The sequence below is a fragment of the Camelus dromedarius genome, chromosome 1, assembly GCF_036321535.1.
Source record: "Camelus dromedarius isolate mCamDro1 chromosome 1, mCamDro1.pat, whole genome shotgun sequence".
In the NCBI taxonomy this organism is placed as follows: Eukaryota; Metazoa; Chordata; class Mammalia; order Artiodactyla; family Camelidae; genus Camelus; species Camelus dromedarius.
Window position 1 is genome coordinate 43,492,061 of NC_087436.1, and position 12,755 is coordinate 43,504,815.

Consider the following 12,755-nt stretch of genomic DNA (forward strand, 5'->3'; position numbering starts at 1 on the left):
AGGAGTGGGTAGAACACTAAACTGCATTTCTAGTTCCTTATCTGCATATGCAGAGTACAGATTAGAAATGGGGGGCGGGAGATTATAGCACCTCTTGAAGTTAGACTCAAGGGTCAGACACACCCGGCTGTGAATCCCATGTTCCCCAGTTCTTTTATAATCTTGGGCAAATTGCTCTACCTCTCTGGTCTAGTTTCCTTACTTGAAAAATGGAGATTTATAAGGTTGTTGAATGGATTAAATGAAACACTACCTGCAATGTATTTAGAATAATGCTTAATACATCTCCAGTGGTCAGCCAAAGTTTCCTATAGTGACTGTTGCTGCTCTGTAATATTTATTATTATATCTCTCCTAATCTCTTTTGACCTTGGTCAAGTCACTTAACCTCACTGTATCTCCATTTCCTAACCTGCAAAATGAGAGTAATAATATCCCCCTAAACAGGGTTGTTAAGAAGGTCAAATGAGACAACATCAAGAAACAATTTAAAAAGTAAAAGGATTACATTACAAAAGCATCTCCACAAGATATTTTAGTTCAGATAATTGTATCTGCATGGTAATAATTTCACTTGATAATTGAGAACTTTGTGTATCTCTTTTATGCTTTCTTCCTTTTTTTTTTAAACAAGAAGCTCAAGGGCTTAAAACACACATGTTAAGGAAGAGTAATCTCCCTAATTAGTGCATGTTAAGGAAGCAATTACTCTTCCTTAACATGTACTAGAGGTAGATAACAATATAACATGCCATAATATGCTGCACAAATACAGATTAGAAACAGAAAGAATGGTTCTCTTTCATAGTTCTGCAGTTTTCCTAGAACAATAAAGATAACTCAGAAAGCAAAAATAACAGCAACATTCAGTGGTGCACTGGCTCACACAGGCTTGCAAGAGCCAAGCGTTCAATTTTCAAGAATTCTGCAAGCCAGTTATTAACAAATTTACAATTAAATACATTATATTAAAAGTAAAGATAAATGTACACCTCAAACTCACCGCTTGATGTTTATTTTACTATGTTTACTACATTTTACTATTACCAATGCCTATCATATCTGTATAGTGAAAATATATAATGGTATGCTATTGTGCGTCATTTCCCAAATCCATGTTCAGTGATGTCACATTGGTAGACTGAGATTGACCATGGTGGGAATATTTACACAATGGAAATTTACAAGTGCTACCCATAAGGGCTTGATATAGCACTAAGACTGAGTTTTGAATTGAATGATACAGTAGATCATACATAATTGGGAAGAGAGTTAGTGGACTGGGATACAACTCTTATATGTCAAATCATGGTTGAACTCACAATGAAGTTGAACTTCACACCATTTAGAATGGCTATCATCAAAAAGCCTCCAAATAATAAATGCTGGCAAGGATGCAGAGAAAAGGAAACCCTCCTACATAGCTGGTGAGAATGTAAATTGGTACAGCTACTATGGAGAATAGTATGGTGGTGCCTTAAAAAACTAAAAATTGAACTACCATATGATTCAGCAATCCCACTCCTGGGTATGTATCTGGAAAAGATACATACACTCCAATGTTCATAGCAGCATTATTTACAATAGCTAAGACATGGAAACAACCCAAGTGCCCAACAACAGACAACTGGCTCAAGAAGATGTGATATATATACAGTGGAATATTACTCAGCCATAAAAAAGAATGGCATAATGCCAACTGCAGCTATGCATGGACCTAGAGAATATTGTACTTAGTGCAGTAAGTGAGAGAAAGACAAATACTATATGATATCACTTGTATGTGAAGTCTAAAAAATAATACAAATGAATCTATATACAAAATAATAAGAGACTCACAGACATTGAAAACAAATGTATGGTTACCAGAGAGGGAAGGGAAGTGGGGAGGAATAAATTAGGAGTATGAAATTAATGCGTACAAACTACTATATATAAATAGATAAGCAACAGTGATTTACTGTATAGCAGAGGAAACTATATTCAACAGCTTGTAATAACCTATAAGGGAAAATAATCTGAAAATATAATATATACACATATATATAAAATTAAATCATTTTGTTGTACATCTGAAACTAACACAATATTGTAAATCAACTATACTTCAGTTAAGAAATAATCATGGTTCAACTGCAGCCATTGGTTAGCTATAGACATGTGAGCTCAGCAAAAATCAATTGAAGTATTTTGTCATAATTAATTAGATATATAGCTTTAAAAGTACTTCCTATTTTATTATTACTTGTAAATTGTGTGCTACCTTTACATAAATTGTGTCCATCTTTTATGTGAGTAAAATTTGTTAAAAATTTATAGATATATACAGTTTTTTGGAGAGCTGTTTGTTAGACATTTACCAGTACACCACTGGTGATTTTTTTAAACTCTTTAATAGAAGGAGCTATCTTTGAGGGGAAAAAACAAGCTATACTCTCAAACAGTAAAAAAGCAAACAATTCCTCATCCACTAGGTGGCAGTAAAAGAATTAAGAAAATCTCAGGAAAACAAAGGAAAAAGGAATTTACAAAGAAATTACTTCATCTGTTTTCTTCTCATTTGATTCATTAAATAATATTGGAAAAGAAAATTATGACTAATTTTAATCTGTACTAGCTAGTTATCAAAATAACCCATGTTCAGTATAAAAAATTCGAAAAATGAATTAGGCCATTTAAATTAAGTAAAATGACCCATAAAATGACTAAAGAATTAAGTGCTGTCAATATTTTGGTAAATATCCTTGTAGGTCATATTACACATACTTATTTATAATTTTATTTTTCCCCCTACAGTATCAAACTTTTTTTCTCTCTCAAGAAATACAGATCTATTTTTAGTGACAGCAGAATATTTGGTCGCTTGGATGTACCACAATATATCAATTTTCTATTTATTAATGAACATTTCACTTGCTAATAACTTTCTCTATCACATATAGTATTTTTGATAAACAACCATGTGCATATATCTTTGTGTACTTGTCAAATAATTTTCTTAAAAAGCTTCTATATGAACAGAGGCAGACAGGTAAGCAGTGACACAGAAGGTTACTGAGTTGAGGGGCATTAGAGTGAAGACCTGAGGGAAAAGGAATCAAGCTTATAAAATTTGTGAGGAAAGGAAGGGAATATTTAATGGAGAACAAACAGCAAGTCATTTGTTAGACTGAACATGTAATCATAGTTACGCTTTCTGATCAACTGCATTTCTTCTTTATTGAGTTGCCTATTAAATATTGAGCCTTTGTTCCTTTTTCTGTCATATTTAAAGGAAAGGAATGCTCAATTGAGGTATGCGAAAATTAAAGACTTTTGTATGGCATGCACCTTAACATTTGAAAGAGTAATTAGCCCTAGAAGATCCAAAAGTGAGGAGAATGTGAGGCAACAAGAGTAAAAGAACAGCCCATACTCCTCACCCCATGCTGATTACAAATTTAACCAAAAGTCAGACCTGAGCTAAAAGGAGACAGCACCAATGTACACACACTAGACTTTTTAAGGTCTGAAAATGAGACCATTTGGTCACATGAAAGTGAACAAAACACTATCGGCTGACTTGAGATGCTATCCAGGGCCAGGAAAGAGAGATGACAGAGCTTGAATGAAACGTTGAGAGAAAATTAAAGCTGTTTCCTGTGTGTAACCCTTTCATTGAATCAAGCCAGTTACACATGTATCATATAATTGGATATCTTTCTGGATTCCATCTTGGCACATTGATCTGTCTGTCTCTCTATTCACCAGGGCCAGTTTTAATGACTAATTATTGTTACTTAAAATTGCTCAAACACAAATAACAAATATGTTCAACTTTAATCCAAACAGTTAAAAACTTCCATCAATTTTCACAAAAATGAACCATAGAAAGTAAACACAGGGTATACATCTACACATATATATATGACTTCTCCAAGGTGCTGATTTTTAGTAAATAGGCAAAAGGCAGCTGCCAGCCCCTCAAGCAGCCTTGTCGATTGTTATTGCCCAGTTACTCAAGGCAAATGGCACACATTTAATCCTGTGTCATAACCTACCCCCCAAAAAAATCTCCATTTCCCATCTTTCCCTACTCTGATTTCTAATTTGGGCAGAAAAGTGTGAAGAGGAAATTGATCATCATGGGTCTGCCTGTGACATTAGGAAATGCATGTAATACAATGACCAGGGTCAACCAGGGGTGACCAGGGTTAACGAGGGGAGAGTGTCTCTGAGCACTTTCTGAGACCAGAAATTTTAAACCTCATCATGAGGTTGGAAGATATTGTCAGATCCCCCTATTTGCCACAATGTGTTCTCCAGAAAAACAGAAAACATGGCATCTTCATTAGGTTCCCCAACTTATTAAAATAGTCCTGAGTGTTGGGCTTCAGTTATGATAATAGTAATTACTGTCTACTGAGGGCCTGCTTAGGTCTAGCTGTTTCACACGTTTGGTCCTCAGAACAATCTTACAAGCTAGAATTGCAAACTCCAAGTAAGAAATCTTTAAAATTTAGTTTCAAAGTGATTATTTCAATTGCTGTAGGTGACACGGCTATTAGTGAGAGAGCCTGGGTGTGAATCCAAATCTACCTGACAGGCTTTGCCCTGTGTGCTTTTCATTTCTTCCCACAAGCTCTCTGCTAATTATTATAAATTATACCCTTTTTTTCATTTTATGAATTAATATTTTTGACTTTATCAGTATAACACCTATGCTAAATATATACTTTCTCATCATCTGGAAACAATAAAATTATAACCTTCAATTGTGCAGATTTCAGTGCCCATTTCCTGTGGCTTTGCTCCAGATGCCTGCATGCTTCCCTTGTTCATATCTTAAGCTTATCATAGCATAGTTAAATGATTCTAGTCATTTTTTGGTGTAACACAGAACAAACTATAAGGACCTTATTTGATAGCAGGATCCCAAAGCAAAGATTTTCATTAAAATTTTGGGCATATGTCATCAGTTAATGAGCTACATAAAATGCCTAACCATAAAATAACTACACTTCATAAAATCAGCCATTAATTGAAGGGCACCACACTAAGAATAATAATGGGGATTAAATAACTGTTTAGCTATGGCTCCTACTCCCAAAGGGCATACAAAATTATGTGGAAGATAATACGGACTTAACAAGCCAGCAGCACCCATTTGGAAGAGTGAATCATTCCAGAGGAAACACTGCTTTGCTGTTTCTGCATCGGTTTCTTAACAGTGTTAACTGGGGAAGGTAGTCTAGAAATGAGGGGTGAATAGAGACTCAAAAAGATAAAATTCTTCAACTTAAAAGAATTGATCCACGGAAAATAACCACCTACGCAGGTGTACTTCAGAGGAAAGCAGATATCTGAAATTTAGCACCACCACCTTCCAGCCGTATCCCCATGGGGGAAATTACTTACTCTCTTTAGGCTTCAGTCTGCTTTCCCATAAAATGGAATCATAATACCTACTTCATAAGGTTGTCCTGAGGAGCCAATCAACAATCTGTGTCTGGCATAGTACCTGGCACTGTTTAGTAGTCAGTTTTAAGAAAAAGTAGATTTTTTTTTTCCCTGTTCCAAATCCCCAAATTACTTGGTCTGATATTGTTTGTGGTGAATAAATGATGTAGACCTAATTCATTTCTAAGTTAGGAATGGTGAATAATGGACAGCTGCATCTGGTTGACTGACAGTTTCACCCTATTTGCTGTTTAATTCTCCCCAAGTGCCGTCTTCCTCGTTTGATTAGCTTTAAGCACTCCTTTAAAGGTCCATTAGCTGTCTGTGCCTTAATCAAATTATAGGAGGTCTTCAACTTACAAGAATCGTCACAGGCCCTGCTATTTACACCCCTGTTCTGACTTCAGCAGCACTTAGGGCGTTATCACTCAGCCGGTCCATTTCCCCAGCGCTCCGGCTCATAAAAGCCACCCCCCTCGCCCTCCGCCCCACCACATCCGAGCATCAGACCAGCTCTGCCGGGCAAGGGCTCTTTTCCAGGAAGGGTTCTGGTCTTCATCTTCTGGGATACTCCTGGCTTCCAGCCTCTGACACGGCTCCTCTCCCAGCCCAGGAAAAACAACAATAGCTTGGCTTCTGTGGCAAAAGCCCAGAAAACCGCTAATTTAAAAATACTTCTTTTTTCTGGTAAGATTCTGAGCACGACTCTTTCAGAGTGCCGAAATCAGTCAGTCACCTCCGAGTCCAACTGATTGAGCCACACCAACACTCCCCCAGTCGCTGTCTCCTGACCCACCTACGGCCCCAGGGGTCAGGTATCCCGCGTGCCCAGGCGTGTGGCAAGCTAGGGGAAGGTGTGGGTGAGCACGTGCACTTCGAGGCCAGACCTGCAAAGCTCTGTGCTACTCAGGAAACGTTACTTCATCTCCCAGAGCCTGGGTGCCTCGTCTACAAAACAGGCATTATAATACCTCCATCACTTATATTATAAATACCATAGGATATAACATTGTATTTCTCAAACTGAAGTCTGCTGAACAGACTCCTTAGGGGAAGAGAGTGGGTTCCTGTGTCTGCTATTGTACTCGTGTTGAATTATTTTACCCCTTTCAAAGGAAATACATTTTGCCTTAGTGATAATTTGCAATTAAGAGATATTTTCAGAAAATAAAACTTCCGTTTCTTAAATCTGAATGGCTGAATCTTAAATGGCTCCTCAAACTGCCGTATCTGGTAGCATTCTCAGATATACTTCTCCGAGTGATGGCTATACAGTTACCGATAAGAAACAGCAGCCCGTTACACTCCCCACTCCATCTCCACTTAGCACTGCTGCATTTGGTGGACTCCATCATTAGCTATCACCCAGTCCTCCTTGGTTTGGAGGAGAACTGTTTTTTTGTTTTTTGGGGTTTTTTTGACAGGGTAAGTGACATGTGGGGCTGTCGTGGGTTTACAGAGAGTGAACATCGTAATGCATCTAGTAGGCGTCCCAGTTGTGGGATGCCAAGAGTGTTGAGACCTGACCAATATTGCCTCTTTCCAGAATCCCACAGACTACTACATTGAATAGATTGGATTCCTTTTGCAAAATCAAAAGAAAGAAAGAGAACGAACGAGAGAACCCAGATCCAGGGATTTATTAAATAACTTTCGTGATTAGTCACTATGTCCATTTTTCTGAAATCTTGATACTAAACAGTAATTGGAAATAAATGTTGCTCCTTTTGGTTGAGGTTGGTGCAATTCACCAATATTTCTGGTTCTCCTCCTTCTGGAAACAAGGTGGGACTGCCCTTTTCCTGCATTTGCTCTGGCCAATGAAGTATGAGTAGAAGTAACATTTCTCGCTTCCAAGGAAAAGCCTTTGATAATCAGTACCCATTTCACCCTATTGCTTCCCAGTGCCATGGTAGACAGCAATACCGTAGATGGTCAAAGCTCTGCCAGCCTCTGCCTTGAATGAGGGCAATGTGGAGCAGGGGCCCCACCAACCCAAGATGCACATGTGGTATGAGAAAAAGACAAATCTTTGTGGTTTTAAGTCAGTAAGTTTTGTCCTTGTTATTCAGTAAAACCTAGCCCATTCTGACTGGTACATGGTTGAATATTATGTAATAACTTGTATAAAAAACTTGGATATCACACTCTTGATCTGAGAATGCTCACTTTCACTACAGCATTGCCTTTTTCAGTAAGCTACCTTTTCCTAAAAGGTAATCAGCCCTGAGAAGGAGAGCTCCCTGCACTAAATCCTATTCCTCAAAGGCGAGGTGTCATCCCCACCAGTCCACTGATGGCTGTGTTACCTCTCTTTCCCTCTAATGTCCTCTACAAGCCGTATGTTTATTCTATACTATGTACCTCAGCTTGGTTTGCTTTGTATTTTCATTCCTTTTTCTATGTTAAGCCTTAACCTTGGAATCACTTTCCAACCGCCATATGCAAGCAACTACCCTGCTCATCAAACCTCAGGGATCTACCTATTCGGAGGTCACCAACAATGAGGGAGGAGGTGGACATAAAAGAGAAAATTAGGGTTTATATGGCCCTAGGCTCTTAAAGTTGAGGATACCTTTTATGCACTGTAGCATTCATTCAGTGTTTTCATAATAATTTCCCATTATCCTATCACAAAGAGGTAATATGTTTGCACTTTTGAAAAATTCCAAATTAATGGATGATTGTACTTACCCACATTAAAGAAAATACTATGTTTGGCAGGTCTGACAACTGAAAAAGTCTTTTACTCAGTTTATTATTAACTGGAAATGAAAATACTTGTCTGTCGGTGAGATCATGGTAGACAAATAGACAAAGCAGCTAATACAGTATATCATTTCTTGTCAATTAGGAATAGGCCATAACAAAGAGATGCAGACCAAGCCTGAACCCCCCCCCCCAGAACAATAAGTGAAAGGCTTGTCCAGAAAGGGGAGGGGCCTTAATGGCTGATGTCCAATGTAGATGACCTTATACATGTGTTCTCTAGTCCTTGCTAAATATAAATATTACTTCAATGGACTGAAAATTCTGCAAACTATAGTTCAGGCTTCTCTAAAGAAGGGCTTCCAAAACCCATTCCCATTTCATATAAATAGTCTGAAGTCATCTAAATTACATCTGATGTACAAATTAGGTTTGAATACATAGAGCTTATTACTGAATATCAACTCTGCCTTCCTAATTAAAAATTGTTACCCCAAAATGCCAGGAAACAAATTAAATTATATTTCCTCAGAGTAATCTTCTCTTTCCATCACTCCTACTCCACCTCCCAAATGTTTATAGCAAAACAAGGTAGAGGAGAAAGTAAAAAAAAAAATTATAGGTTCGATTTTACTATTATTTATATGAGACTTCATTAATCCATTAATCCTGACATTAGCTTATACAGAGAGAGATCTTTGATAGACAATAAAATTGGAGGAGTTCAGAGCTGAAAGGGTCTTTAGATGCCTAATGCCACTATTGCAAAAATGAGAAGACAGACTCCTACAGAAATCAAAACCAACACTGGAATCCAGATAATAGAACTTCTAGTCAAGGGCTGCTCCCACCATGGCACAAGGGCCACAAGTGACAATAAACAGAAAGGAGAAGAAAAACAGATTCTGATTCTCCCAATATCTCTAATGTTTTTCCCAGCAGTTGTTCAGTCATTACAGTTAATTGTTAATTGAGGCTGCTTACATTTCCAAGTGGAAGGAAGGGAGAAACGAAGGGGAAGGGAAAGAGGGGAGGGGAGAGAAAGAGAGAAACTTTCAGTTTATTGTGAGAGCATTTTCACAGAGAATACACTTTCCTTTCAAGCTTTGCATCTGAGGCATCAGCATCTATGATGCAGGATAAGAAGAATTAGCCACCTGATAAACCCCCTCTTTATGCTTAAATCTGATCTCAGAGTTACAGGTTTATTATGAGACTTAGACTCTGCCATCCCCCTGCCCACAGAAATCTAGAGAAAGAAAAGAAAGATTAAAAGCTGCAAAGATGTTTACCAAGGTTAATTATTTATATGTTGAGCAAGAAAAATTGTGTTCAAGTTAGCACTTTGTCTTGTTGCTGTGAAGGAAAATACTGCAACCATATCAGTAAACAAACAATGCTGAAACCAAGTCATCAGCAGCTGCCGCCACCCCCCAGTGAGGACAGGCCTGCAGCCCAGCCTCTGCAGCCACTCACAAGGGTGCACTCTGAGGGGACTCAGAATAAAAAGGACAGGATACTGGCCCTAGACAGCTAGATGCTTGTCAAAGGAATGAATTCAGTGAGCCCAAATGTTTTCTTCCCCCCATACACAGAAAAGCACTAAATTCTTTAACTTGAGATGCCTGGTTTTCTTTAGATAACAAGTAAACTTTTAATGTTGCAACAACCTGGTCTTTGTCGTAAAGCTCCTATATATCCTAGCTCCTCCTCTACCTCTTCAGAGCACTTCCTCAGAGCGATCTGAGGGGCTGTCATCCTGGCTCGAGTCCTCCCGCCAAATAAAACAACTCTCAACTTTTAGGCTGCTCATTTATTTCAGTCGACATTGCTAATACTTTACCATTACTTTAAAAAGCTCCCCTCCCCAAAAAGAGACAGTATGTAAGAAATTGATGGAGAAAATTGTTTTCTTAATTTTATTTTACAAGTAGGAGGTAATATAAAGAGATAATCAAATAAATATAAAATTAAAGTTGATATAAATAAAAATGATTTGTTCGGGGAAATTATAAGGGAAGAATTTGGTGTGTGTTCACATGCAAACACATTTTGAAGAATGCTAGATATGCTACTCATTCAGTTCCATTCCTCTCAGTTTTATTGTTTTATTCCCAATAAATATTTCAAAAAAGTCCTATATTGTTGGTGTAATTCCCTAATAGTATTGCTTTCATCATTTTTCCTCATTTTCCTATGGGAGGCAGTACCCTTTAATAAGATTACTTGGGTTCAAATCCTGACCCTATTACTTACTTATTGCGAGTCAGCTTGGTTTTCTCATCTATCATATGGGAGTAATATCATTAAATGACATAACTCATAAAACCAAACCGCAAAGTACTAAGTGACTATGAACTGCTTTGCCTTACCTTTCATTCATTCAACAAATATCTACTGAGAACAGACTAGGAACGGGAAAAGCATTAGATACAAAAGAAACCAAAATCAGCAAGACCCACACCACCCCACCCAGTGAAGCTTACGGCTACGGCTACGGAAGAAGACAATCCTCAAATGGATAATTAATGAATTACAGTATCAGTATGTGCTACAAAGGAGAATGATAATATCCTATCTGCCCCCGTAACACTTGGATGACAGTGTTTGGGAACTAAAAAAAAAAAAAATCCTAGTAGATAATACACTTTTAAATAACTTAACCATAAAATTAATATGTTGATTATGGAATATTAGGAAAATGAAGGAAACAAAATAAAATAAGTCTATATAACAATAACCAATAAAACACTATTCACAGCAATAAAGATGACAATATAAAAGCTATAATTTATAGGAGGCACTAGCCTAAGCATTTTATAACTATTATTTAATCTTTATAACAACCCCATGAAATAGGTCTTGTCATTATCCTCACTTTTAAGTTGAAGAAACTGAGGCACAGATAAAACACCAAAATTTTGATGTATAGCTTTCCATTTTTTCTGCGCATATATATTTTTTCTTTTTAACCAAATTAAGTTAAATACAGTTCATATTTCTTTCTAATATGCTTTAATATGCTCTTTTTACTCAGCAAAATAGCATGAACATTTTCCCATATTAATCACTAGTCTTCTGCCATATGATTTTAATAGGGTATTATAGAAATGAAGAATATAAATATCTTAAAGATGCTTTTAATAACATTTAAGATGAAGTAGCCAAACTCCTCTGACAATTTTTCAGTATATGTTTTCTCAACCTTTTAAAAAATGCCAGTATCTTATCTACAACAGTCTGTGTGGGTTGAAAGTATCTGTCCCTTCCTCCCATTGATCCTAAGTCTGTAATAGGAATTCGAGCTTTAAAGTCTGTGCTCCACCACATAAATAAATCATCCGCCTTGACACAAGAATCCCCATTTGGCTTCACATTTACCAAGACAGGCCGATGTCTCGGGGCAAATCAATGCCCTTTAAGCTGTCTGAACTAAAAATGCTGCTTTTCCATGCAAAACACAAACCAAAAAAATCCTCAAAGATTTTCAATAGACTCCCACCTTGGGTTCCTTTGGTTGAAATGTAAATACTGCGCTGGCATTGTAGGTATGATTCAGAGGCAGTTCTGCTAAATAAATGAAGTCCTACAACAGTTATCCAACCGAGCATGTGTCAGACAGTCCAAACCCCAGCGCACGACATGAATGGGTATTTTTATTTTCTATACAATGCCTCTGGCATTTGGAACAGTCTTTAAAATGCTAATGACGTCACTTCTCATTATAACCAAATACTGAAAGTGATCTGGTGTCAGTAATTTTTTTTAATTAGACATTCCCTGTGTGTATTCAGATAGAGCCAATTTTTTAAACGTCACTAGGTTCTTTTATTTACGTGTCCCTCGGTAGAATCTGTACCACAAATGCTCTGCATAATTAGTAGGTGATTTCCATAGTCTCTTGCATAGTTTTAGGTTCATCAGAGTATTTAAGAATGACTTGTCAAATGAATATGTATCTTACATCTTTACTATTTTCCTAATAGCAAAATAAAGAAATTGGGCAAAAACTGGCCTGGGTAACAGGCAAGCAACATCTGATAAGGTAAAGTGCTTATAATTGTGTTTCTCTTGCCTGCTGATATGACTGCAGAAAATTACGAAGGCACTGGAAACATGAGATTGCTTGGTGGACACTTCCATCAACCTGGTGAAACTGTCAACCAACATACCGAGAATCTGTGTAAAAAGCTTACAAATACAAGTTTATTATGAAAACTAACAAGACATTGACAAAACTAAAATAAAAATTCCTATTTAAACATAATTCAAGGATTACTAAAAGGAATTTTTTTCAATGGGGAAATACTGCCATTTTTGATAATTAAAAGCTTATTGTGAAAGTTGAGACAACTACGTTTTCCATCAAATTTTGTTCTTCATAATAATAGGTTAAAATTGCATAGTAGTTCTTTATAATAATAGGTGCAATTTTATAGAAAGACATATTCACTTGCAAATATCTAAAAAGTCTCAAGGACACATGGGAAAATAACATTGGTGGCTTCCAGGGAAGGGAACTGAGTAGCTGGAGGACAGAGACAGAGAGGAGGAATTTCCACAGCACACATTTTTTATGTTTTCTGAATTTTGAGTCACTGTAATGA

At 37.0% G+C, this 12,755-nt stretch overlaps 1 protein-coding gene across 2 annotated transcripts in view; it reads right to left on the reverse strand.

The window, feature by feature from the left end:
- Positions 1-12,755, reverse strand: part of ANK2 (ankyrin 2) — a 603,826-nt gene that overhangs the window by 392,977 nt on the left and 198,094 nt on the right. The gene's annotated exons all lie outside the window — the stretch shown is intronic.